General features: G+C 37.8%; 1 protein-coding gene across 5 annotated transcripts in view; it reads left to right on the top strand.

Moving 5' to 3' along the window:
* Positions 1-26,182, top strand: part of Grm8 (glutamate metabotropic receptor 8) — a 925,705-nt gene that overhangs the window by 681,165 nt on the left and 218,358 nt on the right.

Raw genomic sequence — 26,182 nt, 5'->3', positions numbered from 1 at the left:
TTTAACTAAATATTTGTAAATAGGGTTTACTCTTTCAAAGAACCAATCTTTTGTTTTATTAATTTTTTAAAACATTTCTAATATTTGTATTTCATTGACTTCATCTAAACTATCATCATTGGTTGTCATTGCTAGAGAACTGGTAATTTTGGGTAGAGATATTTTGTCTTGAACTTTCATGTTATTAGTGCTTATGCACTGGGATTTGCCCATAACAAGTTAGTTTGTTAGACAGTCTAACACACTTGAGTTGAATGAGCATTTGCTCTATGCTTGGATTCCCTCTGCTTTGTGAGATGTGCTGGGTTTGTTGTTGTTTAAAATTTAACTGTAGAGAGAGGTGGTGTTGCTCTATTCATGGGATAATTGAAGGTGTTCTCAGCTCTGTGGTGAGGTCAGTTCAGTATCATGGAAGGTTTCACCAGGGAGAGAAGTATAGTGTGCCCTCTGGCCAGGAATTGCTCAGTATTATGAGATGATGCTGTTAAGCTTGGGATATAAACCACAAGCTTGGGTGTGTGAATAGCATAAGCATGTGCAGCATGTATACATGCCTTTTTGTGCTTCTCTGGTCAGAGAACACACCCAGCAGTAGAAATTTGTATTGGTTGTGGTGAGGGGCCTGCTTCCCTGGCTTCAAAAGCAGGGTTACACACAGGGTAAGGCATTTGAATCAGGCTCTGAGGACCAGAGACCTATTACCTATCGTTTGGGGGTGAACATGTTGAATGATGAACCCTAGAAGCAGAGGGTCCCGAGACCTCTTTCATGTCTACACTACGGGCTCACAGGGTAGGGGAGGTGTGTGTTATAAACAAGAGGACTGGGGACGCCTTAGCTTCTGGACTTGGTGCTCTCAAGACAGGTGGAGCGTGAAAGAGAGGACCAGGGTCTGATATGTCTTGCTCCTCAGGGCCAGGTAACTATTGGAGTGTCAGAAGTGCAGCTGCAAAGGCCCCTGGGACACTTTCCTGTCCACAGTCACAGGGAGCTGACTGGGAGGAGAAACTGTGAGCACACGCCTACTGTTTACTCAGTGATTTTTTTTTCCTGTATGATACCTTTATTGTTAGGTGTTTACAAACCAGTGGCATTTCTTAGGTGATTTTCACCTCGTAATCTGGCTGAATTTCTGGCTGGGTAGCTTTTCTTGTTGCCATAGCAGCTTACAATAAACAAATGCTTGTTTTTCATACAGTCTCCGACTGACTTGGTTTAGTCAATTGCGATTCCTTTCATTATTACAATTATATTAGATCTTATATTGTTTTAAATGAGGAAGTTCTTGGAAGCCAGAAAATTTGTTTCTCCAATAATTAACATAGCTCATTGTGGATGGAAAGTTTCTTAGAACTAGTTTGGCCCACTGAACAGTATAACGAGCATTAAGTATCATGAACCTGGATTTACTGAGGCATGTAAAGTTTATATAAATTAGCAAGCAGTTCTACAGGTAACACAGGGATGTGAATACCCACTTTAGGAAGACAACATGTCAGCCCACGTAAGGAAGAAAAAAATCTCAGGTAAACCCCAGAGACAGTAATCGTCCTCATTTAATGATTACGACAAGGAAAATCACAATGCTGTTTTATCCCCCAGCCCTCCAGATTTTGACAGCCATAAATCCACTCTAGTTTTTCCTGGGGATTTTGAGATCTTTGGTAAGCAGTGAAGGAAAGCCTGAGTATGAGCTTTCTGAATCTGCAGCATGCGAGAAGAAGGAAAATAAATGACAAGGGACCACAGGGTTGAACGGCAGAGTAAGAACAAGAAGTGACTGAACTGTGTAGTTTGTGTTAGGTAGAAATGATGTTCAACTCTAGTGCAGTCCACATCTCACTGAATGTTTTAATAGAGTGGAGGACAAAGGTCTATACTGATACATTTAAGTTCTGGGTTCACATTGCAGCATCAGTGAAGAAGGCTAATAGAATGCCAGCTAAGATTAGGGGAAATATTAATAACAAGTAATACTTTCCAAGAGTGCCATGTAAAACCAATGGTTCTGATTTGGAAAGACTCTTGGAGGTCATAGCCTTCTCCTTCTGGTACTGTATACTTAAGTTTTATGTCAAGCTACACTTCTGAGTCTTAGAATTCAGAGTAGCACATTTAGAGGGAACAAAATACATAAACTAGCAAATTGTGTTGATAGTTATTAAAACTCAGCATCTAGCATGACAAGTTTTCAAAAATGAACTTATTTGTTGAAATGAGTATAGTCACCCATACTATATTCTTAGGTACCCCAGGCTTCCTCACCTCTCAGTGAAGACAGTAGAATTCTGTCCATCCATGCATTTTCTTGCCATTCTTGTCTTTGTAGTTTCTCTTTTGTTTAGTAGAGCCTATTTTGAGTGATATCAAATAATTTTCTAAAATCCTTGCCGTAGCATAAAACTTAAAAGGGCACACCTTGTTAGACACATCTAAATAGCGTCTGAGTCCACTTTATCCTCATCTCTTAATTGTACAAGTATGCCTGCAGTAGACACATACTCAGTGGACCTATGGTATGACTCTGGTTTCAACAGCAGCCAAAGAAGAGCATAATAGCAGTCTGAATTGCTGTTTCTCACGGCCACACATTGCTCTCTTCTGAACTTTGCTGTGATGAATTCTTTTCTTGACTGGAGATTGTCTGACACAGTGCCCTTGGTTCACACAGACAGACCCAGCTATTGAGCTGTGAAGTCTTACAGCAGGGTCTTAATGCTATTTGTAGCATTAGTCAAGAGTCTATACTCAATATCTATGCTTGTAGATATCTATTTCAGGTCTTAAAAGTCAACTTATACCACCCGATTTCTTTCTTTTTATTTTTTCTATAGGAATATATTTAATTTTGTTCTGCATTTATGTAGCTTTGATTTCTGGAATTTGGGTATCAGATTGTTAATCTGTTTCTCAAAAGCCATGGCTTTACATTGTGGCGACTTTAAATTGTGGTTTAATCCGTTCCAAAATAATGTATTTTCTATTTTAATCTGTCTGAATGGATATCTTTTTTCTTCTAAGATTATGGAGGAAGAACACATAAGCACACACACACACACACACACACACACAAACACACACACACACACACACACACACCAATCTATTTCAAGATAGATTTTTGGAAGCTACTAAAAATTTAAAAACAATCTGTACTTGCAACACAATTAACCTCTGCCTTTGAATGTGTCCTACCAATTAATCATTCTTTCCACCTGAACATAGCTACCAACAAACAGAACCATTTAGGCCTCATCCAAGAAAGATAAAAATTTATGCTTATTACCATATAGACTTAGATTAATCTCTCTGATTCAGTTAACTTAATTCTAAAGTGGGAATAATTGCAGTAATACAAGAATTTCAAATTTTGAGAATTAGATTAATTAAAATGTGGAAAGTACTTAGAAAAGATAGTGCTTTGCACTTAGTAAATGGTTTTGTCTGAACCATTATTAGCTATTGCTTATTATTTTTGCTATTATTAGGTCATAGGAAGACTTGAGAGTAGATACACTTTGAAATTCTTATTATAAAAGTTTTGTTTAATAGGCAATATGGAAACAGGTTGGCAACATTATTTAATTTTCTCTAAGAAGCATAATGCAGAGTACGTTAGTATTTTGAGAGGAGCCCAATATTCATCATTTGGGGCAGATGAATTATTCCGAGATGAGATTTGATAACAAGGGAGTTGAATATATTCTATTTTTTGAACACTCTTATTTTTGTTTTTTTAAACTTTTTTGAAATAACTACTATAATTCATTTTCCTACTTACCTTGTGTATTATTACTAATTTGGTTCTATACTGTTCACACTGAGACTGATAGAATGGCACGTTATATAGGGTGTGTCAAGATAGGTGTTTCTGACAGTGACTAGACTGTCCTATAAGCCTGTGTGACAGGAGTGCTGTAGACTTGTTTTCCTGTTTTCTTTCAGCCTGTTATGGGGACAGAGTGTTCTGCTTTCGGGCATGTAGTTTTTCCTCTCTACAGGTCTTCAGCTGTTCCTGTGGGCCTGTGTCTTGAGTTCACCAGGCAGGTCACTTGCAGCAGAAAAGTTGGTCTTACCTGTGGTCCCGAGGCTCAAGTTCGCTCGCGGGGTGCTGCCCTCGAGCTCTCAGTGGCGGCAGCAACCAGGAAGATCTGCGCCGCCCTTTCCGGGAGCTTCAGTGCACCAGGGTTCCAGATGGCTTTGGGGTTTTCCTCTGGAATCAGTAATGTGTGCAGAGTGCAGTCTCTTCTGAAGGTTTAGCTTTCCCTCCCACGGGATTTGGGTGCAGAGAACTGTTTATTCTGTATGTTCCTTCAGATTCCCGCAGTGTCTCAGACGCAGGGATCCTGCCACTCCTGGGCCCTCCCCCACGGGAACCCAGAGGCCTTATACAGTTTCCTCTTGGGCCAGGGATGTGGGCAGGGGTGGGCAACCCTGAGATTTCACCTCACGCCAGTGAGAATGGCTAAGATCAAAAACTCAGGTGACAGCAAATGCTGGCGAGGATGCGGAGAAAGAGGAACACTCCTCCATTGTTGGTGGGGTTGTAGACTGGTACAACCATTCTGGAAATCAGTCTGGAGGTTCCTCAGAAAATTGGACATTGAACTGCCTGAGGATCCAGCTATACCTCTCTTGGGCATATACCCAAAAGATGCCCCAACATATAAAAAAGACACGTGCTCCACTATGTTCATCGCAGCCTTATTTATAATAGCCAGAAGCTGGAAAGAACCCAGATGCCCTTCAACAGAGGAATGGATACAGAAAATGTGGTACATCTACACAATGGAATATTACTCAGCTATCAAAAACAATGACTTTATGAAATTCGTAGGCAAATGGTTGGAACTGGAAAATATCATCCTGAGTGAGCTAACCCAATCACAGAAAGACATACATGGTATGCTCTCATTGATAAGTGGCTATTAGCCCAAATGCTTGAATTACCCTAGATGCCTAGAGCAAATGAAACTCAAGACGGATGATCAAAATGTGAATGCTTCACTCCTTCTCTAAAAGGGGAACAAGAATACCCTTGGCAGGGAAGAGAGAGGCAAAGATTAAAACAGAGACTGAAGTAACACCCATTCAGAGCCTGCCCCACATGTGGCCCATACATATACAGCCACCCAATTAGACAAGATGGATGAAGCAAAGAAGTGCAGGCCGACAGGATCTGGATGTATATCGCTCCTGAGAGACACAGCCAGAATACAGCAAATACAGAGGTGAATGCCAGCAGCAAACCACTGAACTGAGAATAGGACCCCCATTGAAGGAATCAGAGAAAGAACTGGAAGAGCTTGAAGGGGCTCGAGACCCCATATGTACAACAATGCCAAGCAACCAGAGCTTCCAGGGACTAAGCCACTACCTAAAGACTATACATGGACTGACCCTGGACTCTGACCTCATAGGTAGCAATGAATATCCTAGTAAGAGCACCAGTGGAAGGGGAAGCCCTTGGTCCTGCTAAGACTGAACCCCCAGTGAACTAAACTGTTGGGGGGAGGGCGGCAATGGGGGGAGGGTGGGGAGGGGAACACCCATAAGGAAAGGGAGGGGGGAGGGGGATGTTTGCCCGGAAACCGGGAAAGGGAATAACACTCGAAATGTATATAAGAAATACTCAAGTTAATAAATAAATAAATAAATAAATAAATAAATAAATAAATATATACAAAAAAAGATAGGTGAATGCACTGATTTGCTGGCATTTTGACCTCTTACAGCTGATAAGAATGCGTCTGTGGATGCCACACTATAATTTCAGTCAACAAGACAGGTATTTCTTTTACATATGTGCTCCCATATATGCATCTTTTGCTTTTGCAACCGGAGTTTGGAAATAAAGTTCTATCTATGACATTCGTTTCCACCATGAAGTCTTATACTATTAAACTGGGCATATATTTCAAAACTAATGTAATAACTGCATCCTGACTTTGTCATCTCAGTGTGTGCCATTTTCAAGCATCAGATGTGACTTTGATCAACATGCCTTAATTAAATTTGGTGAGAAAAACAAATTGCAAAGAACACCACAAAGGACAAGATTTATGTTGAATATTAGTAACCACTAGTCAGCATTGTTTGAAATAGGCAACTTATTACAATATATTGCACCATACTCCATCTTCATTTATAACATTTTTGAGATTTTTATTCGACATCCTATAGAAATTCACTCCTAATCTACGTATAGATCTCATGAAACAGTTAAAGAAATTATATCTGTTTAGAACAGGTATTTGGTGGCTTCCTCCCTTCCAAAGTAATAAAAAAGTCATAAAACTTTCTTTATATTTATAAGTTTATATACTATTATTCTAGATATGGCAAAAAATCCCATATGCTCATCACCACCTTTGCAGTACTGCATAAGCTATCCACAGAGTATGCAAAATTGTTCAACCCTCTTGCCATGCTTATATATGTTAAAGATAACCACATTTGTCATTATGCTAATAATGGTAAATTTAAAAATGAAAAGGATATTGATCAATAATTATGGCAAAAAGCAGAGGAAAGCTAGGCTTACTTGGGATAAAATAGAATGCATAGCCATCCATAGGTGAGCCTGGGTAAGAGTCTTTCATTCATTCTTGAAAAAATACCTTTTAGACGATTCTTACTTGACTCGCTTCATGTCACTGACTTTAGGAATAAACTGACAACTGCCTTCTACCACAGAAAAGGAAATTCCACACCACACTTCCTAACTGCTTTCCTAATTTGGTAACATCTATGGTGATAAAAATGATAATTGCTTTCTTGGCTTTCCTTATATTTATGAAACTCTGTAAGACAATATTTTCCTCTTATCAAACTATGGTAACTTACCTATGATGCTAGATTTCTTCTACCTAATTAACATTTTCCTTTTCCTACTTTTTTCTTGTACCATTTGAATAATTTCCCTCAGACATATGTGGTCATTGGTAATTCCTACTGGTCTATTTAGATTTTCCCTCTTATCATTTTCATTGTTAAATGAATTGTTTGTAGGAGAAAAATGGAAATTGCTTTCTGATCATCCAATCATTCTGTTTTCCCTACATTCCAGAATCTCTGTTATGATTTCATCTTTCACTGGGATTTTGACAGCTGCCATCCTGGTTTCCATGTGTCCTACTACATAACTGTTGAGTCATTAGCTCACACAAGGCTCTTCCCTGTTTCATGAGTGTACTTCTCACTTACTCGAGAGCCAGAGCAACTTTGTAAAAGCCTGTTTTCTTGCAATATATTCAGTGCGATCTCTTCTTCAAACTTCTACCAGGCAAGACTCTTGTAGTTTTTGCATTTTTTCTTCAACATCCCTCAATCAGTGATAAAATGAAAATAACTTCCCCTAAAGAATCTGCAACAAAAATGTGAATGGAGAGGAATTTAGAAATAGCTGAAACTGTTCATTATGAAGTAAGGACTAGACAGAACAGAAATGTTACCTGGCATTTTGAAAGTTAATAATAATCATGCTCTTTCAAAAATTATCATAAAGTTATCTATTTTTTATCCACAAAAGAATTATCTTTTTGTTCTTGAATTTTGTTCATTATCTCATTGACTTCCATGACATTTATAGTATTTCTTCATATCAAAAATAAAAAGTTATTAAAAAATATACCAGCATATCATTTTTCTTTTTCTTATTTACTTATTTATTTATATATTTATTTATATTAATTCATTCACATTCCAAATCCTGTCCCCCTTCCAGTCCCTTTCTCACAGACTCCTGACCCTGTCCCCATCCCCTTCTTCTATGAGAGGGTATGCCCCTCCTGGGTATCTCCTCACCTGGCACATCAAGTATCAATCTGATTAGGCACATTCTCCAAATCACAGATAGAAAGGGAAACAAAATAATCATAGGAGGCAGAGGAAGGGAGAGAAATGTGTAAGAAAAGGGAACAGGGGGCAGGATAAGGTGGGGGAGAGACACAGGAGAGAGGCCTGAGGGCCAGGAGAGTGAATGGAAATGTGTAGTTGCCAGGTTGAGGGACAGGGAAAAATCTCTAGCAAGTCCCAGAGACCTGGGATAGGAGAGGCTCCCAGGATTCACTAAAAGTGACCTTAACTGAGATGCCTAACACTGGGGACATAGAACCTGAAGAGGCCACCTCCTGTAGACAGGCAGGATCTCCAGTGGCGGAATAAGAAACCAACCCCCACACAAAACTTTCAACTCAAAACTTGTTCTGTCTACAAGAAATTCAGGGAAAGGCCAACCATTCCAACTTGAAACCCAACCATGACATTATTAATGATACTCTGTTGTGCTTGCGAACAAGAGCCTAGCATAACTGTCCTCTGAGAGGCTCTACCCAACAGAGGACTGAAACAGATGTAGACACCCATAGCCAAAAAATTGGATGGAGGTCAGGGACACCTACGGGAGAGATGAGGGAAGAATTGAAGGTCTTGATGTAGATCGGAACCCCCAGGAAGTCCAAAGGACTTGGCAAAACTCAACCCTGGGAGATCTCAGAGTCTGAGCCATCAACCAAAGGACATACACAGGCATATATGTACCAACCGAGCAGCTCAGTCTTCATGGCTGCCTTGTCTGTCTTCATAAAGTTATCTTAATTAAACTTTTGTATATGAAAATATTGGCTAGGAAATATGACAGAAAACTGGCTACTGTAAAGACATGTATCTTTAAAATTGTGCAGTTAAAAATATTTATTACCATTTATTATTTTAAAACATTTGAGACAGGATCTCAATATGTAGCTCTGGATGTCCTAGAACTTATTATGCTGACAAGGCTGTGCTAAAACTCAGAGACATCTGTCTCCCTCTGCCTCCCAAGTGCTTGAGTTAGAGACATGAACTACCACACGCATTTTGGGAACTGGTATGCAATGCTGTCTTCTTGTTATGACATAGTTATCACAACAACAAAAGAAAAGAGGTCAACGGGATGCAAATTGGAAAGGAAGAAGTCAAAATATCACTATTTGCAGATGATATGATAGTATACTTAAGTGATCCCAAAAATTCTACCAGAAACTTCCAAAACATGATAAACAACTTCAGCAAAGAAACTGGATATAAAATGAACTCGAACAAATCAGTAGCTTCCCCCTCCTCAAAGGATATATAAGCTGAGAAAGAAATTAGGGGAACGAGACCCTTCACAATAGTCAGAAATAATATAAAATATCTTGGTGTGACGCTAGCCAAACAAATGAAAGATCTTTATGACACGTACTTCAAGTCTCTGAAGAAAGAAATTTAAGAAGATGTCAGAAGATGGAAGACCTCCCATGCTCATGCATTTGCAGGATTAATATTGTAAAAGTGGCCATCTTGCCAAAAACAATTTATAGACTTCATGTAATCCCCATTGAAATTCCAACTCAATTCTTCATAGAGTTAGAAAGAGCAATTTGGAAATTCATTTGGAATAACAAAAAAACCACAAAAAACAAAAACAGGATAGCAAAAACTATTCTTGACAATAAAAGATCTTCAGGGGAATCACCATCTCTGACCTCAAGCTGTATTACAGAGCAATTGTGATAAAAACTGCATGGCATTGGTACAGAGTCAGGCAGGTAGATTAATAGAATAGAATTGAAGACCCAGAAATGAACCCACACACCTATGGTCACTTGATCTTTGGCAAAGGAGCTAAAAGTCATCCAGTGGAAAAAAGATAGCATTTTCAACAAATGGTGCTGGTTCAACTAGAAGTTAGCTTGTAGAAGAATGCAGTCGATCCATTCTTATCGCCCTGTACTAAGCTTAAGTCCAAGTGGATCAAGGACCTCTACATCAAACCAGACACACTCAAACTAATAGAAGAAAAAGTGGAAAAGAGCCTCAAACACATGGCCACTAGGGAAAATTTCCTGAATAGAACATCAATGGTTTAAGCTCTAAGATCAAGAATTGACAAATGAGACTCCATAAAATTGCAAAGTAATTTTAAGGCAAAGGACATTAGAACAAAACAGCAACCAACAGATTGGGAAAAGATCTTTATTAATCCTACATCTGATAGAGGGCTAATATCCAATATATACAAAGAACTCAAGTAGTTAGATTCCAGATCATCAAATAACCCTATTAAAAATGGGGAATAGAGCTAAACTAAGAATTCTCAAATAAAGGATATCAAATGGCTGAGAAGCATCTAAAGAAATGTTCAACATCCTTAGTCATCAGGAAAATGCAAATCAAAACAACCCTGAGATTCCACCTCACACCAGTCAGAGCTAAGACCAAAAACTCAGGTGACAACAGATGCTGGTGAGGTTATAGAGAAAGAGAAACACTCCTGAATTTTTGGTGGGATTGCAAGCTGGTACAGACACTCTAGAAATCAGTCTGGAGGTTCCTCAGAAAATTGGACATAGTACCTAAGGACCCAGCTATACCACTCCTCGGCATGTACCCCAAAGATGTTCCAATATATAACAAGAACACATGCTTCACTATGTTCATAGCAGTTTTAATAGCCAGAAGGTGGAAAGAACTCAGATGTATTTCAACAGAGGAATGGATACAGAAAATATGGTCCATTTACACAATGGAGTACCACTCAGCTATTAAAAACAAGACTTCATGAAATTCATAGGCAAATTGATGGAACTAGAAAATTCCGACCTGAGTGAGGTAACCCAATCACAAAACCACACAGGTTATGCATTGACTAGGTGGATATTAGCCCAAAAACTCGGATTACCCGACATAATCCATAGACCACATGAAGCTCAAGAAGAATGAAGAACAAAGTGTGGATTCTTCAGTTCTTCTTAGAAAGGAGAACAAAAATATTCACAGGAGGAAATTCGAAGACAAAGGTTGGAGCAGAGACTGAAGGAAAGGCCATCCAGAGACTGCCGTACATGGAGATCCAGCCCATATACATACAGCCACCAAACCCAGACAATATTGCTGATGCTAAGAAGTGCATGCTGACAGGAGCCTAATATAGCTGTCTCTAGAGAGTCTCTGCCAGAGCATGACAAATACAGAGGCAGATGCTTGCAGCCAACCACTGAACTGAGAATGGGGTCCCAGATGAAGTAGTTAGAGAAAGGATTGGAGGAACTGAAGGGGGTTGCAACCCCATTTGAACAACAATACCAACCAACCAGAGATCCCAGGGACTAAACCACATGGACAGACCCATGGCTCCAGCTGCATATATATAGCAGAGGATGGCTTTGTTGGGCCTCAATGGGAGGAGAAGCCCTTGGTCCTGTCAAGGCTCAATGCCCCAGTATAGGAGAATGCCAGGGCAGGGAGGCAGGAAGGGATGAGTGGGTGGGTGTGGAAACACCCTCATAGAAACAGGAGGAGGGCTGATGGGATAAAGGGTTTATGGACAGGAAACCAAGAAAGGGGATAACAGTTGAAATATAAATAAAAAATATCCAAAATAAATATATTAATTAATTAATTCACAGACAGTCTAGTTTTCTTAACAAAATCTGCAAAGTACAAAGTGAGTCAAAAATCTAACACAGATGAGATAAGTCATCTTTATGTTCCAGAATGTAGCTCCTAGGATTTCCCCAATCCAGTGTATAGCCAAATACCATGAATATAGGGGCAGCAGTAACAGGATTAATGGAGAGAAAGAGAGGGAGGGAGGGAGAGAGAGAGAGAGAGAGAGAGAGAGAGAGAGAGAGAGAGAGAGAGAGAGAGAGAATGCATGTATATCATGTATTTCATTATACAGAGGTATAAAATTCTCAAAAAAATAAAAATGTTTTTTAAAAGGAAAGTTCTCAGAAATCTGAAAATGAAAATTCACTTTTAATTATTGTTTTAATAAGCTTGCATTGACTTAGGTGGAGAATTTAAACAGGTATTTAACAAAACATCAACATCAAGAATTGAATTTGATACTTGTAAAAGGGTATTGATCTAATTTACCTCATAGAAACCTGATTTAGAGCACAGTCTTTATTTTTTGTAAATTTCATGTTTTTCAATAAGAGATACATGTTCGTAGAGATTATATATCATAAAAAATAAAATGCTTATTTTTCTAACAACAACTGTATATATTGATTTAAGACACTCCACTAAGGAATTTCTGTTTGTTTCTTTCTCTTTCTTCATTCTCATTAGAGGGGTTGGGTGTTTGACTGGCTGAGTGGTGCATGTTAGAAGTCCCATGGGAGAAAATCCACTGGCTGTATCGGCATGGGTTTCTGTCTGAGATGTCTGCTTCACTGTTGTGGTCTGGGAGTCTCTATTTTGAGGTTATAGCATGTTGCTTTAATTCATTTTGCTGTATAGTTAAATTTAAATCAGGAATTATGACACCCTAGAACTCTTCTTACTTATTCAAGATTGGTTTTGATTTTTCAGGTCTGTTTTGCTTAAGTCTAGCCTGAGCTACATGGTGAGGTTAGGACCAGCCTGTACTACATTAAGATAAGAAAAATACTAAAACAATAAAAAACTTAAAGCAGGAAAGAGAGGGAAAGGAAGAGGAAGAGGAAAAGCCAAGTCTAATAATAATAAAAAACCTTTATACTCTGGACAGATACTATATAATATTGGCACTTGAGTCCTTTCTTAGACTGTAGATGTTTGGTTCCATTTGCCTCATGAAAGCAGGGTTTGCTTGGGCTTGGGGTCAGCATTCTGTGTCTGATGTTATCCATGGCTGGGATTATGATGTGACTTAGAGAGTTACTAGTGTGTTCTCTGATATGATCTTTAAGTACTTTACATGAATGCATTTAACCCCTGTTGTCTTGTTGTAAAGTTGTACTGACATTTATATTCTTCAATGTATTTTTATTTGTCACTTACCTAAACCTAGGAACTGATAAGGGGTGAAGTTGATTCTTGGAAGAAAAGTTCACCTTGGAATTTCCTTAAAAATTCCATCCTAAAAATTGGCATGCTCTTCGGAGAACTGACATTTTCATATACTTTTGTTAATTCCCTATTGGAACTTTAACCATGAATTTTGGCAGCCAGATTAGTCAAGGGTATTTTCTGAAAAAAGAATAATTATGGGGAGATAATTGCACTGGAAGTAATTAAAACATTATTCAACCATACTGATTTTAATATAGCAGCAATGTTACATTAAACCCAGCAGATCGATAGGTTTCAATATAAAAGCGAGAAATCTATCCAAACACCTGTAACTATTTAGTATGTAATAGAGGTGATATTGCAAATTAATGGGATACAAGGTATGTTATTCAAAAATGTGGCATTGACACCGCTTTAAAGAACTCAATTTTGTCATAGTCTCCAAAGTAAGGTCTGAATGTACTAGGGAGTTTTCAAAACTATCTAGGATTTATCACGCGTTTGCGTGATATAGCACATATTATATTATGTATTTGAAATGAATTGTTCCATTCGCTCTAAACTGGCCTGTGAAGCAGGTGTTAATATTAATCATACTTTGTAGTGAATAAACTAAGGCATGAATCAGATTAAATATCAGAAGAGTGGAGGCAAATTAGAGCACACATTCACAGTGATCATTAGGGTTCTAAGCCTTGGGATCTTAACCTTTATGCATGGAAAGGATCAATGTATCTATGTTGTGGCTCATGGTGAAAGAACAGAGTCTATCCTTCAAAGCCTAACACGAAAACCAAAAGTCATGAAGGAAAATATTCAGCTACGTAAAAATGTGTTTTTTATATTAAATATTATATGTAGAGCAAAGCAATGATATTTTAAAAGTGTATGACAGAGGATGGATTAATGCACTAAGTGTACAGACAGGTCCTAAGAACAGTTTGAGACACCATGATGAAAATAAACACAACGTTAAGGCTATTCAGAAAAAAAATAGACAAAACTAGAAAAGAAATATCAGTAACCAAATTAATACAAGTGTAATGAAGGACATTAACTTATAGCAGTATGTGGAATAGTGTAAATTTGGATACCAAAGTTTTTAACCTTAAGTGACAGGTTAAACAAAATCAGTAGAGCCATGAAGTTTTCAAAAGAATGCATTATAATAAAAATTAAAAGTTCACAGTGCATTGCCTAGTACAAACAGAGCATTGGAGCCCTAGTTTTATTTGTATAAGGACACAGGCGTGCAGATGAATTAATTGTATTATGATTTAAGATCTTTCCATTGGATATTTCTAAGTGGAAAATTTAAGGTGGAATGCATCTCTCTCCTCTGTATCTTTCTCCTCCCTTTTCTAAGTAGAGCACATAGAGTACATGTTGAATATATACTGAGAAAAATGTACGATAAACTGTCAACTCCAAAGACATTTAACCACATAGTCTCAGCTTTCTAGCTATTTTTAGCTTGCATAGTTCAATTTCACATTTCCACATTTAGCAGGGATACTAGTCCTCGCAGGTTTTTGGTGCCATTCATGACAGCTTAATTTTTAAAATGTATTTCAATATATAAAACAAAAATTACACGTATGCACAATTAAACACACACACACATACACACACACACACACACACACACACACACACACACACACACACACACACACACACACACACACACGGAATGCAGTGTGAAGATTTGCTGCATGAACTTCCTTAGGTTTCAAGATCACTAACCTGGAGAAAGCCTACCAGAGAGCATTGTTAGCCTTACTTCCTTTCAGTGTTTTAGAACATGTCTTCCATTGTTATTTCTTACATCAACCCCAGTTGACTTAGAATGTGGTCTTCATACACAGTAGTTTTGATGTTGGTTTAGGTCAGAAAAGGCAGGCAGACTGTGAGCCCAGACAAAGGGTGTTCTGTGTGTCTAGGAAATCACCAGCCAAGGGCTTGGGTTAAGTGCTCTGGTAAATTCCTTCAGAGGCTATCATATAGGGACTTTATTTTATCTCCTGCTCATCTGGTCTAAGCAGTGCTTGTCTTCCCTGATTCACCTCATTTGTAATTCATGGTACTTCCTCCCTCAAGTCCAAGGTCAGATTCCTTTCTTTGGTCCCTGGAGGAGCGTGCCCTTATCATTTGTAGATTCTAAGTTCTCTGCATTTAGTTTTTGCAGGGAACTGCCTCCTGCTACTTTGTAAGCTATAACTCAGCGTGTGGCTCCTGGACTGCCCTCAGAAATTGTGTTCTCAGCACACATTACTCCGTCAACTTCACTCAGCAGAATCTAGTCCACTCATTCTGTCGGCTTCTCCTTGCTTTTTTATTTTATTTTATTTTTTCACACATTCTCCTTGCAAACTCACATGCTTTAGTTGTATTAAATCCTTTCTCAGTAGTCTGGTAAATTTTGGCCTCCAGTTGTTGTTCTTTTTTTAAAATAAAAAAAAAAAAACCAAAACACTGTGGCTTTAGCTTCTCTTCACATAATTGCATTTAGTTTCTGACTTCGGGGAGAACAGAGCAAAAATGAAGAACATGGAGGAGTTTCTCTCTTATGAGCTGCAAACTTATTTTGCTGCACCTACACAGCAGTTTTTGGGAGATGCAGCCTCTGCTGCTTCTGAATTTAGGGTTCTCACGCATTCTCAGCTTATACAACACGCGAAATATGTTTACATGTGCATAGATGTTTCAGAGAATTTCTGTTTTTTAGCTATTACATTTAGGTAAACATTCCCGCCCTTTAGCCAATGGTCCTACGCCTTTTCAAATCCAGAGTTTCTGGCATTCACAGATACTGAGAGTAATATAACTCTAGAACTATTACCCATACTCCACGGTTTACACTTTAATGATAATAAACATATTGGTTGCTATAATAATTAGTAGATTCGAATTTTGTGTTTATAAATCGTAACAATATAATGTAGTTAGAGTCTCCCTAAAAGGTAACTTAATCTTTTGAGGGGACATAGATTTTGCATATAAGAAAATATTCCAGTACCATTGAGTATTTAAGGTCAAGGAGTCTCCCAGGCTCCTTTTACCGTTCTATTTTCTAAGGTTGATTTTTAGTGTATAGATAAAACCTGACTCACTCTGTTGGACTCCATATTAACCACTCTGTGCCTCATTTTCTGCACTTAAAAAATGAAATAGAGGTAATACCGCATGAATGTGTCCCTAAGAATAAATGATAGAAACCATTGTAGCACTCAGTAAATATAAATCGCTACGTGCACATTACTAAATCACAGCTATTGTGCTGTGTGCATAAGCGCTTTTCATTTGGGTTCCTGGTCAACACATTAATCTGCTGCCAGAGGTTAAACTCTGCAGCTGATAAGAGAAGCATACAAATTTATTTCAGAGAGTCCTCATCGCCTTCAAAAACAATCTTTATACCATGGTCATGCAGCAAATTTTACGTTTTTTTTATTCTAAATAACACATGGCTTGTCTGTGAAAGAAAATATCATAATATTCAGAGATAGCCCCTACTCTGTCCTATCTATTAAGTGATCCTCAGATAGTGTTTGTTTTTCAGCTTGCTGGGTCTTGTTTCCAAAAGGATGGCATGAGGAGGGCCTCACACCAAACAAAGGGCACTTTCCATTTAAGTCAAAGCTGGCCTTTGACTACATCTGTCTTTCTCTTCCATATCATTCTGAACTCCAGAGAGGACCTAAGTACTATAACCCCTCAACAGCTCCTAATGATTAAGATGGTGCTATTAGTTCATCTCTTACCCTCATATTTCCAAAGCTTTAGTTTCTACAGGTTCATGATGTTTCCCATGCTTATTAATCTCCTTCATAATTCATACCCCCTCCACTTAATCAGAAAGAATTCTAATACTGAGAATTCTGTGAGCAATTGCTGACTCTGATAGTTGTTAGTTATCTAGGATAATTTGTTATTTGTTTTTTCATTACAATTGTGATGGTGTGGTTAGATACGGAATCTATTTTCTAGAGAAAAGAAGGCCAAGGCTATCTCATTTCTGTACACTTCTTCAATGCCGCCTTCATTAATGCAATTAAATAATGTGGATTCCATAGAGCATGTTATTAGTGTTCTATATTTCCATGTGTCATATTTGGAAATGTTTCTATCTCAGGAATTGTTCAAACCCACAGGTAGAGGGTTGACTGTTTTCTTCTTGTTTAAATATTTTCTTCAGTTTCCTACCAGCTATTTGTTCTCCATTACTTTTAGATTTTAAATGTCATATAATAAATTAAAATAGTGGCACTCAATCAAATGCCCAAACTATGTTGGCAAAAAAATGTCTGAGAAAATGTCATCTACGTGTTGAGTTCCAGATTGTTTTGTACAAATGCAGCTTTTCCATTACCTTCCATAGGATGATGGTAGGTTTATTCTAATGAAACATGGGGGTAGAGGTGCCTGTGGTACAGAATTTAATTAGATGACATGGTGAGTGGGACTCTGGTACACTGAAGATGTTGAATGAATGACTGGTATGGTGGTGAATGACAGCTAAGAATGACCATTCATTGATGGTCACCATCAATGGAGCTGGTCACCATTGATGATGGAGCTTTATGGAGAACTAGTAGTCTACTTGAATAGAGGAAGGTCTGGAGTATACTCACATCTTAAATATGGCTGTAGGTGCTGCATCTCTTGTGCATTCCTGACTGCCATCTCTTCAGCCATTTCCCTGCATTTTCCAGAGTCCTTTCCAGATTAGTGATATTTAGCATCAGTTCCCTGTGGCTCTTCCTTGTTCCCCCCTTCCCCCATTAGAATAGTGTATTTTTTCTTTAATGTTTCCTACTGCTTTAATTTTCACTGCTGCCTTAAATTCTTCATTAACTTTAATTAAGCGTTCCCAAGCCTTAAATACCTATGAAACTTTCTTAAAGTTAATCATTCGATTTGCCGGCTCAGCTTTCCTAGTCTCACGTAGTTTAAAAATTTCTGAACCCAAAATGATTTCTTATAGGTGTTGTGAGTACAGTTGAGAAAATAAATGATGGCATTGTCATGAAATGAATGATGGATTTTATTTGAAGAAAAAAAACTCACACTTCAGTGTTCTTTGTGTTTCCTGCTGATAAGCAGTCAATAAATTAAACACCTTCATTTTAGATTTAAAAACACTTGGAGTTTTCAAGTTCATATAAATTCTGTCCACACATGTCTCCATGTCTGGAAGAAAATGGAACTTACATTGTTCCTTGTGAGTTTTATTGCTGACTTTTGCAAGTGTTTTTATTTTAATTCTGTGCTTTATTAGTAGGCTTCTTAAACAGACATTTTCTGGTTAAGATCTTGGAAGTAGAGATTAATTTTTGAAGAAATGTATTTTCATTAATTTTATAGAAGAGTAATCAAGCAGATGGGTGGGCTTTGAGTTCATCCACACCTTGGTAACCAGAGATAGTTATTCAAACAAATATTATGTTTGATTGGAAAATTATTATGTTAGCCCAATGGAAGTCCAGAGGCAGAGGAAGGGTATGTGCACACAGGCACCTGCTCAGGGCTTTGGCTGCTCTTGAAAGTTCTCTGAGGTAGCATTTGCTCTGAAGCTCGTGGATGTAGTTTTCTCTTGGCTCTAGGTAAGTTTCTAATCTTATGATCCTCACCTAACATCTTTCTGGATTTTAAACTAAGCAGCTGTTTACTGCATGTACTATAGCACAGATTATCAAATGATATGTTGCTTTATCTGAGGTTGTCCTGAGTCCAATTATTTCTCCTTCTTTCTATAATGTTTATTACCAGGATAGGTTCAATTACTGTTTTTGAGGAAGATATATACAAATATTGATTGCTTGTTGATTAGGAAGAAAATGATATATTGAACCTAAGCTTATTAAATTAATGCCCAGAGTGCTGTTACAGATTAACTGCCTTGATCAATCCTCTTATTTGGATCTCATAGTTTTTGAGACATTCATTGATAACATAATCTTTTATTTAATTGTAAACAACTGGAGTATAAAAATGAGCCCCTTTAATATGATAAGGTGTAGGGTTTTTTTTAGACACCAATTCTTAGGGACTGGAGAGATGGTACAGTGGTTAAGCATCCTTATTTCTCTTGTGGAGGACCTAGTTTAGTTCCAGCCACACACCCGGAAGTTCACAGCCACCTTTAGCTCCAGTTCCTGGAGATCCTAAACCCTCTTCTGCCTTCCATGAACAAGTACACAGCATATATACATACATACAGGCACACATATGTAATATATAATAAAACCGAATAAATCTTTAAAAAGGAAACTGGTTCCCTTTTGTAGATTTAATAAACTTATCTATTAACCTATAGTAGAGGTATCAAGGGGGGGCATATACTTATCTAATACAATTAGTTATGTTGAGGTTATTGGAGGGGCTATTTATCATTGGTAAGTCCTTAAGCATGAAGTCAGTATTCCTGTGGCAAAGCAAGAATGACGTAGCATATATTACTGAGAAAAGATATCAATTGAAACTAGATTTTTTTTTTGACCTCAGCTCAGGTTTGCTTCTCTTCTTCTGAATAGAAAGAATAACAAGCTGGTATGGTTTCTACATTCCAAGCCTGTGTGCTTGAAACTGTCTTTTCCTACACATATCTGAAGCAATTGCTATTGCAGCCCTCAGATACCCTTGTCTTTGCAGTAATGGCGTTGAAGAAAAGGTAACTACTCCAGTGAAGCAAATGGCTGTTTTCCATAGCCCTCCTTCTAATGACCACATTGTTCTGTTAATCAGATCTTAAACAGTCATTGCTCTGCCTGTGTTACTATAATAGCACAGCTTTTTCAGGATACATATTTCTGTCTGGAGATTAGGTGTGTGCTTGAGATAATGGAATTTCTAAATTCCTAACTTGCTAGTAGTCTCTACCAGAAAAGTCATTCCTAATTCAAAATCATAATTACCTCCAGTTAATAGGGACGGTAGTCAGGGTTGGCTTTTGGGTTTGGGAATCTAGCTCTTGAATCAGTCCTTTCACACAATCCAATAAATTCCACTCTTTTATTCAAAAGGGCAACATGAACTAAACAAAGGAGACAGCTTTGACTGCAGAACTGTTGAGAATGATAGCACTGGAAATGTTTAATTCAATCATTGCGTTGATACATTTTGATGAGCATCTCTGGATGCTCACCTACCTGGTCACCTATTTGGGATAGTGTCAGAGATGAACAAGGCAGAATGCTTGTTAGCCTTTTGAAATCACATGGGTCAGAAGAGTAATGAGCAATCACATCAAGAAATGGTCAATTTCCAGCTATGATCAGTGTAAAAGGAAGTCTGCAATGAGCACCAGAACACTATTGACATCGGCATGATAGTTTGCGACATAGCTTGCCATGGTCGCATTCGGTGGATAGAGTTTCCTGACAGAGTAAACAGCATGACAAAAAGGGTTGAAATAGGAACACCTACCTGATTTTAGGAGACAGAATGAGAAGGGTTCTGGTCAAATCAACAGGGCTCCAAGTCATGTAATAGAGCTAGAGTGACATACGGAAGACATATCATTCATGGCAATGAGAACAAATGCTTTGTGCTCTCACTCTACTCTTAGAGCAGGCACAGTTGAGAAAATTTGAAGAAATCACTATTGCACACAAAGGTCTGTATTTGATCCTAGCACTGCATAAAATGTGTGTATCGCTATGTGTGTAAAGTCCCAGCCCTTGCAAGGCAGCAGGGTCTTCGGTTACAAAGCAAATTTGATCCACTCTGAGCTCCAGGAGACTCTGCTTGAAATAAATAGTTAATGAATACATTGAAAGAAACCAAAGTGGGAAAAGAATGAGTAATGGTTAGTGTTCCATTTATTTAAGAGATAATTATCATTTGATTCAGAGGACAAAACTAGAAATTAAAAAAATGTAGGCAAATTTAAGTTACAACTGACAGCTGAACGTGACCACTTAGAAAATATGAAGAGTAAAGAAAGCATTAAACAAAGATTCTGTGTTGATTATGTGAGAAATTGTAGATGGCACTGCGAAGAGCTAAGGTACATGTGGTGTGTGTGGGATAGGAGAGAACCGTAGTTTAGGTCTATATTAAACTTGAATGTGCTTGGAAATATATGCATAAGGTGAGCTATTAGACTGTTTTATTAGTTAGAAATTTTATTGCCCTTTCTTGTTTTCCTTTCTAATTGTTATACTAATATCTACAGGCACATTTGTTTGTAAAGATATATAGAAATATGTATATAGCCATTACATATATATTTAATATATATTATATATGCGTGTGTTCTAAATTCACTCACTTCTTGTAAGTTTTATAATTTCATTTTTTTGAGTTGAATAATGTTTCAGGTTTTTAATATTTAATCAATTTTTATAGTCCATATATTAGCCTCCTCTTAGTCCAGCCTCTGACTGTTCCACATCCCGTATGTCACTACCCCCATCCCCCACCTCACCAGACCTCCGCACTCCCTGGGGACTCTAATCTCTTGAGGGTTAGGTGCATCTTTTCTGACTAAATCTAGACCCAGCAGTCTTCAGCTGTCTATGTGTTGGGGGCCTCATATCAGCTGCTGTATGATGCCTGGTTGGTGGCCCAGTATCTGAGAGATCTCAGAGGTCCAGACTAGTTGAGACTGCTGGTCCTCCTACAGGGTCACCCTCCTTCTCGGCTTCTTCCAGCTTTTCCCTAATTCAACCACAAAGTTCCCCAGCATCTGTCTATTGGTTGGGTGTAAATATCTGCATCTGACTCTTTCAGCTGCTCCTTGGGTCTTTCAGAGGGCAGTCATGATACCTCCCTTTTTGTGAGCCTTAAGAGACATATGAGTTGAGAAATGGTATAGAGTGAGCTCTTTCTCTAGTCATTTCTGTCCTTTGTGTTGTGGACAAGTGCTTAAAAATGTAATTGATAATGAGTGTGTCAAACTAAATTCCATGACTACAGAATTGCCATTCTAACTATAAGATTTTGAAATGTATAGTTTGGGAATGGAGCAAGTATTTGTTTGAGTGACTACATTAATTTAGGTGTATGGTGTTTTTATTTATAAGTTCAGTATAATATAGTAATTTACACATCATAACAAGAAGGATTTTAATTGTCAAAAATAAAATCCAAATATGGTAAATTCAACACCATATAAGATTTACTAGACAATATTGGTCAGTATATTTCATGAGCCCCTCTGTGGGAGTAACAGAGGTGTTATTTTACCACAGACATCTGGGCACATGCTCACAGTGTCTTGCAGTTAGAATTGCAGTAACCTGTGTGCTGTATGCAAGGCAGTGAACAGGCATCTCTTGCCTTTTGGGGAATGATTTAGCATGAAATGCAAGGTCTGGGGACAATTAAGGAAGAACACTGGCAATAATGCTACCAATTTTAGAAACTAAAGCCCAGAATCCTTGGTAAGGAGCCAAATAGACAATTAGCTACTTTACAGAGATTACCTCATTTAATGGTCACCCAAATCCCACGGAACAAAATAACTGTTACCATCATTTTCTCCATGAGGAAGTAAAAGTTGACAGGTGAATTCAGTATGAACCAGGCCTTGAATTTCAAGCGGCAAAAGGTGAAAGACCTTATTTATTTCTGCGTGTGAGTGGCATCGTATAGGTAAGAGTGATGAAAACAAGGGTTTATGTGTCTCTCCTGGTTTGTGGACATATGCGGCAATTACACCCTATGAAAGTTTACTAGGCAGTTTTGGTCCTTAAGGAGGGTAAAAAAACCACCTGTGATAATATAACTAAAAAGAGAAAAGATGGTTTTGAGATTTTCCTCTGGAGCTTCCAAATCCCAGTGTTTTGGGATTTACTAGAGGCAACATAGTTACAGAGTGTGGTGAGGGAGGCTGCTTGTATCATGGCGCAAGGGAATTGAGAAAGAATGGCGGAGAGTGGTTGAGATCACCATATTACCTAGAAGGCATGGCCCAGTGCAATATAACTTCCTTTCCCTAGATTGTATCTCTACGATTCCATTGCATTTCAGAGCCTTTAGGAGGCTGACAGGACTCAAGCTAAAGCATAAAGGAAGCTTCCGTTATGAGAGGAGGGGTGATCCAAGGCTTAGTAACGAGAAAGAGGGTCTGTTATGTAATTTCTAGAAGAGTTTTTCCCAGAGAAGATGCAGACCACAGCAGTAGTTTAATAATCAACTTATGTAGGAAGATTCTTCAGTTTCTTTACTTCTCCTTTCTCTCTCCCTCCTGTTATTAGTACCTTCCATTGTAAGACAAAGCAGCACATAGTTCCATGCAGATAAGCAAGCCTTCCCCCAGGGCTTCATGGCATCCTTTTTAACTTACCTAATTACTTACCTGTTGATATATATTCAGAAGCCAACTATCAGCTGCTTTGGGTATTTAACTTATGTCGAGTGTGTGCGGGTACATTTTAAAGGGACATCGAATAGACGGTGTAATGTAAGTTTTGTGGTTAAACGGTGTCTGCTATTTTTTTGTAGGAGAAAAAGAAAAAGATTGAAAGTAAACATGTCCATGGTGTAACTTAGTTTTTTTTTTATTTAAATGTGTTTCTTTGATTTACCAACAGAAAAAAATAGCTATAAAATACCTTTGACGGAAAAGGTTGGCAGAATCTGTCCACATGTTTATTTGTTGGGAACTGATACTGTTTTGTAAAGCTTGTCTTTAAGAACCAGCTGCTTGTCTTGAGAAATGAATATTAAACCACGATAATTTATTATGTTGCCAAGTGTTCTATTCCCATAGTGGGCATTAGAGAGAATTTGGAAATCGACCCCAACTTTTACAACTTCCATGGTAGATTCAACCTTTCAGAGTAAGGACTATTCAGGCAAATGCCTGCTTCAAGTGAAGTGGGAGGCGTCTACTGCAAATAAAGCCATGTTTCCATGAGGTCTTGACTACACAGACTAATTTTTCAAAGTAGGAAAATCATCTTTTGCTGCATGACTTAGGGGCTTAGGGAGACACTTCTGCCTGTGGAAAACATTGCCATATGGCAGTGATATCAGACATTTTTAATCCCTGAAAATTGGATCTTAAAATCAAAAAGCCAGGAGATGGTGTCGGTTCGCACACTTTGTCTATATTCTTTCCAAAAAAATCCAACCAAATTACAACAAGAGAAGGAACGTCTATTAGCAAGACATCAAGCTGCTATGAGAGATGTATGTGCAAATGTTTAAATTAAATCATATAATATATTAATAAGGAATATAATTCTGCAGATAAAGTTCAAAATAATTCATTTGTAAGGAGTACACGAGGTCAAATTTTGGAATTGGGGCACTACTCAAGTTTCCATCAAATATAGGATTCACTGTTGACTTCATAAATAGTTGTGGAAAAAAGTGAAACAGTATGTTAGATGTAAAATGTTTAACCAGTTCTATTTTTGTATGCCTGTAATCAGACCGCATTGTTTAATGTGCATCATCTGGACCACAATCAAAAGTTGAGGGTGAACCTTCCCCATGGGCACATCCATGCGTTCTTTGGCTTTCAGCAGCACACTGGCATGCCTTCTCTGGGACCTTTGCAGATGGTCTTGACCTCTCGTCTTGCTTTAGGATTGACAGAATAATTCACTAGCATTTCGAAGAAACCAGGTTTTGTCTGTATTTCCTATTTGGTCAGATTCACAGTTTCAATTTTTCCATAATAGAAATATATATTGCTGGATATTAAATAGTTTTTTCTGAATACCTCCTGGAATTTTTTGACAGTGACAAAATTTTAGCCCTAATGAAACTGTATATGTGAGGGATTTCTCTTAGCTTTTTAAAAACCTATGATGACTTCTATGATACTTGACAATTTCTACCACATTTGATTATTCCTTCTCATTTGATTCTATTGTTTTTTAAACAGACATGAATTTAATATATACATACACAATACATGCAGATTTATATGCAAATTTAATATACATGAATATACTTCCTTTCTTTGGAATTGTAAATTATTTTCCTTGGGGATTGAAATATAATACAAATGTGAACTTATTTCCCTACCATGAAACATCACATAAAATGATGCCAATAATGTTAGCCAACATTTATTTCTTGTTTTCTGGATGCCAGATGAAATTCTCTGTGCTCTACTAACTCACGTAATCCTTGTCCTAACTTTGTTGTCACACTCATTTTACAGATGAGCCACAGACATAAAGTGAATTCACTAAGTCACTAAGTCACTAAGTCACTAAGCTCCTCCATTGTGGGAACGAACAGACTTCTTCCAGCCACCAGATTCATGACTACTAATACTTTTCCTTCTTATCAAAGATTTATAGACTTCAAATTCATCTCTGTCTTGTTTTGTGCAAAGAACCTTTCTTTTAAAGTGGTTTCAGTGCCATTTTATTTAAAGTATTGAAATAAAATGCAAAGTACATTCGTATATGTATTCTCTGTGAAAATAGTGTCCTTGTGGTGACAGAGAAGAGCAACAACTACTTTCATCACAAAGCCAGGTCTCCATGCTTCTACAGGCATCCACTACAAAGCACATTCTTACGTAAATATGTGAGTGTATGTGACATGTTCTGATGGATAGTTTTATGTCAGTTTGACATAACTAGAATTAGCTGAAAGGATGAATTATCAATTGATAATGTTTCCATAATAGTTCTTCATAGATGATTTTTAAAATTAGTGATTGAAGGAGGATGGCCCAGCCCATTGATGCCATTTTTTGTGATGTTAGTGAAAAGAAAATAAGCTCACATTAATATTATCTTTCAACCCCTAAGGAAAATAATTTATAATTCCTAAGAAAAGAAGTATACGCATGTATATTAAACTTACATATAAATCTCTTTATATTCAAATACATATTATGACATCCTTTGCCTTGAGGTCCTGAATTCTATAAAAATGCAGGCTGAGGAAGCTGTCAGGAGCAAACCAGTAAACAATACCCATCTATAGACCCTGCATCTGCTCCTGACCCAAGGTTCCTGCCTGGTTGAGTTCCTGTCCTTCCTTGCTTCAGTGGTAAACAGTGATATGGCACTATAAACCAAATAGACTCTTTTCTCTCTAAGCTGCTTTTGGTCATGATGTTTCATCACAGCAATAGAAACCCTAAGTAAGATACATGTGTGTCTAAGAACTAATTATATTCAATAATAATAATGGGAAATATTAATATTTACCTTTCCCCCACTGGGTCCTATGTACCAAATGCAATGTGACAGAGGTGAGAGGCCATCATCCAATATCCACTCATTACTCTTGCTTTAAGGCAATCCTATTTGTGCTTGAGGTTGTCATGTACTCAAGACAACCAGAGGTGGCCTATGGTACTTGGCCAATGAAACGTTACTAAAGGATAGGCTCTTAAGGTCTGTGGATCATTAATTTTTCTCAAGACAAACAGAACATTTTGCCACAAGAC

This window comes from Rattus norvegicus, chromosome 4, assembly GCF_036323735.1.
Source record: "Rattus norvegicus strain BN/NHsdMcwi chromosome 4, GRCr8, whole genome shotgun sequence".
Lineage (NCBI taxonomy): Eukaryota > Metazoa > Chordata > Mammalia > Rodentia > Muridae > Rattus > Rattus norvegicus.
The sequence above is the reverse complement of the archived record's forward strand: the minus strand, read 5'-3'. Positions and strand labels throughout refer to the sequence as shown.